Source organism: Berghia stephanieae, unplaced genomic scaffold, assembly GCF_034508935.2.
Source record: "Berghia stephanieae isolate SIO BIC M18660-M18661 unplaced genomic scaffold, UCSD_Bste_1.3 scaffold21, whole genome shotgun sequence".
Lineage (NCBI taxonomy): Eukaryota > Metazoa > Mollusca > Gastropoda > Nudibranchia > Aeolidiidae > Berghia > Berghia stephanieae.
In genome coordinates, this window is record NW_027623179.1 from 9,211 (window position 1) to 13,815 (window position 4,605).

The following is a 4,605-nucleotide window of genomic DNA, read 5'->3' on the forward strand; positions in this document are numbered from 1 at the left end:
ATCCGGAGGGAATCTCATGCCCAAATACAAAAATACAAACAGGAAATGGACCAGAGACACCCCCTTCATGACCACAATTGCCCCAAAAGCAGGCTCAAATCAAGGAAAAGCTTCCTCACAGTAGAGAGCCTTCACCCAGACCACTCAGCATTCTTCCGCCTGGACAAATGGGTAGAATGGGACAAGACAGCAAACGATGCCCCCCAGCCCCCAACAGAAAAGCTCCCAGAAGGCACAGACCTCAAGAGAAAAGAATGGGTGGCGTTGAACAGAGATAGAGCAAAGGTGGGAAACACCGCCACCAACCTCTTTAAATGGAAAATCTCACCGGGCACTGAATGCCCATGCGGTCACCCCAGACAGACCATGGACCACATCCTGTCTGAATGCTCGCTGGGACCTCACTGCACCAATGCTGACCTGAGGGAATGCAACCAGACTGCCCGGGACTGGCTGACTCACTGGCGCGACAAGATATGCTGAGTGTACGCCTGTGATATTGGTATTTAAAACGATTGTTTTCTGGAGTGGTGGTGGCTGACATGATAGTTATGCTTTTGCTAGTGGTGGCAATAGTTGATATGACCATGGTAATAGTAGGTATAATGCTGTGGTAGTGATGTTGATGGGGTGCTGATACGTATGATATTGTGCAAATGATGGTGGTATCGATTCTGATGGTAATGAGGCTGTTGTAAAAGTGCTTGTGGTAGTGATTATTGTCTGTGATGGTGATGGTTTTTAAATTGATGTGGATCGACGTGCACTTATTTTCAGGTCTGATAACCCATTTCCTTATTGGCTCATTGTTGTAATGGAAATCTAAAAAAAAGACGCAAAATACTGTCCATTATACAACAATGTTAAACTAGGCCGAAAAGTGGGTTCGGATGTCAGACCTGCGTATTTGTAAACGTCGATGTGGATGATTTATTGTTAACCTACAACGCAGCACAAATCCCTTTCGAAATGGTATTCTGCCATCCCACTATAACACAATAAGTCGAATGCTTGGCAGGTCTGTATCACTGCGCACATAGACACAAGTTAGTATTAGTAATATCTATTGAGTTACCACCTTGAGTGGTGATAAGCCAAATTACACATCTAGAATACAACATTTGCATACAAAGTTATTTGAATACAGAATTATTGAGAAAAATCGTGTATTTTTTCTTGTAACCATTGTTTAAAATATATAAAGCTTATTATGTATATATTTCCGTGTTTTTATTTTTCAAATTTGAACTAAAGTTAGAAATATATTTTTGGCCAGTAATCTTAGCTTTATCAGACGTCAGAGACGTTTCTAATATTGATGTTGTTATCTATAGACCCCTACCCAGATCAAAAATAATAATCCCAACACCCCTGATAACATTACCCCTTGTTCTGAGTTTAAGAACATAGGCAAATTATTGTTCTTAGGCCGAACTGGGCTTTTATGTTCTGTATCATCCTATTTCATCCAGTTTCAACCCGTAGACATTTTTAAGCCCAGCCCGTTGACATTCTAACTTCTCATCAGGGCAAAAGTGGATACCAAATACTTAATAGTATTAGCTAACGAATGAAGTACTGAAAATATTGAGGACTTGGTATTAGTGTCCTTTATTAATCTTTAATATATTTGACATCGTATATGGAGATTAGATTAAATGCAACGTTGTGCTTTCGGCTTTGGAATTAATTTGCGTGTTGTAAAGCCGCCAATATCCATACCGTCTATACGATTACCTCGTTCACTGCCACTAACTCATTGAATTCTCCGTGGATTAAATCTAAAATTCTGTTATACAGCTCGTCTACTCAAGACGGTACAACTTATAACAAAATTTTCTGAAGTTAAAGAACATGTATCGACATTGTTCAAATAAATGAAAAATGTTGGCTAAATTCAAGCCAATATTGATGGCCCTCACTGAATTATCAAGATTTTTTAAAAACTGCTTCTTAAGAGATACGTTGATGTTATTGGGCTGCTTATATTACTATGACTAATATAATATTTTTGACAATTTTAATACTAGTCATTTAAAACAAATAGTTATTGAGTGTTAAACCACTATCATAGATAGAAAAAATGTAATAAAGGCAACCCCCCCCCCCCCACCCTCCACACACACACAGACACATACACAACCAAAATTTTTATTTTTTTTTAAAGAAGAAGAAGAATACAAAAATTAAAAATCACCCCCCCCCCCTACCCCCCACCACCAAAAAAAAAAAAACAAAGAAAAGGAAAAAAAGAAAAGAATACCTGACGAATCTTCCTCTGTGCCCAACCAACCCAAACTTTCGAGCAGGCATTTGAATAGGATACTTGCCAAAAGGAGAACACGAAAATAGTTCCTAATGGGAAACGATCACCATTCTGGAAAAGAAAATCCCAGAAGAAAACAACCCCCCCCCCTCCCCCCAAAAACAGAAAACAAAAAAACAACCCCCCCCCCCACACACACACACACACACACACACGAAACTAACGCATACACGCACACACACACAGACACACACACACACACTCAACTGATTATTTGACTCGCTAACAAAAAAATTTAAGACGATACGGATATATCATGTAATTACGTAGAATCGAATCTAGCTCAGTACAAACAGAAACGGAATAGTGCCCAGTTGTAGTGTGAAGTACGAATAGTGCAAGCAACACTATTTGTCCTTACGGAGGGCAATGGCGGTTGATGCTATTCGACCTTAAGGACGAATAGGGCTACCCAAAAACCAAACAAAAACAAACGTCAGATCTTTTTAAATCAAGTTTATTTAAAAGGCAACATCACAATCCTTGTCAGGAATTAATTGAATAATGTTTCATGTGACATCTCCATTTTTCATCTGAAAAATATAAGAAGATAAAAAAGGAAGTTATAAAAACTGTAGTCGAGATGATAAGAATAAAATTATGAACTATTATAAACTGTCGTACTCCGGGAAAGCACGAATTTACAAATTTGGCCAGAAAACTCGTGTTTCAAATATCGACTGATTTAAATGACCCTCATCTCGACAACAATTCTCAAACCTGGGACTTTAAAACACAATCCCTCAGGCGGGCCAGTTGATTAAACAAGGACAATTCTGATTCCTTGTACATACTTAAACGCATCATAAAAATCGTGTTTTTTTTTTTGTTTTTTTTTTGTCTTGTAGAATTTACATTGAAAACAAGTAAACAGCAACGACGAAACGGAACAAATAAAAAAAGTCATGTTAAAATTCCAACAACATTGTGTCTGATTTGGAATTAACGGGAGTCCGAATTCAACCAACTTGGTTTCTAAATTGGAGCAATTGGACTTCTTAAGTGCTAGTGCATTGACCTTAAAGGAACGGACTCTAAACAAAGTGGGCGCGGTCCTCTTTTCGTTTGTTAAATTGCGATGACTTCCACAGAGCCATTTCCATTTTAATAGATTATTGGGTCTAAATCTCACATTTTTATCTTAGATACCTCTTAATTTTCTATAAAATACTCTCGGAAGTCTTTGTAATCATAAAAGTTGCTATGATATAAATATTGAACTCAATTATCATAGTTAACTTTAAGCTTATAAAATTCACACAACTTATCCCTTATAAACGCTAAATTAGTTTAAAACTAGATTCAAAGATTCCTGTGGACCTGTGGACGCGCCCCTTTTACTGCAGACTTTTAGCCCCTTAAGCAAGTCCATTTTAAAAATTTCATTTCAAACTTATATTAAATACCTATGTATGATATGTATGATTTTTCCAAATAATAATTGGGACGAAATTAAATTATTTTTGTTTCGAAATAACATTAAGTATTATTAATATTACATACTATGTATGTATAATATGAATTAAGACAGTGCTGTATTCCTATTTAAAATAGTCAGAAATAAATGCATGATAAATATAAGCTACTTTCAGTCCATCTCTTTTATCCATTTTAATTAATTGCTTTTTGAAATTCTTATCTCGCTCGGGAGATTGGCTACGATTTTCTCCCATCGCCTTTTCATGAATTCAAGGCATCTTTCAGTCAATGTAGCAACATAAATCAGAAAGATTTGCAATAATTTCGCAAAATTGAAAAGGATTTTTCTCCTTTTATAAACAGATTATTGTGCGATCAAAGATAATCTCGAACCAGAAACTAAATCTTTGTCTCATTTGTTGATTTCTCCATTATATGATAACTCAAAATATTTGTCTCAAAATAGTTAAAGTTAAATTCCATAATACAGCAGTATATTAATTAAGGTAGAAGAGTGCCTACTTATAATAGCCGTTAATTTTCCGAAATTACTGTGATTTCTTCATTTATCTCAGTAACGCAGTCACACATGTCGCATAAAGAGTTACCACTCTTTGTTTTTGTGTATTTACAAAAGCCTTAAATTATAAATACAGTGCACTCTGGATACGTCGACGTTGCCTAAGTCGATTTTTACCCAAGTCGATTTTTTTTTCTTGGTCCCTCCCCCTTCTTCCTGTATAACACTAGTAAAAAAAAAACTCCACATAAGTCGATGTCGCTTAAGTCGATGTTCTTATCACTCATGACTACAATAAAAGCACAAATAAACAAGTACAGTAGAATTACTTTAAACCGAA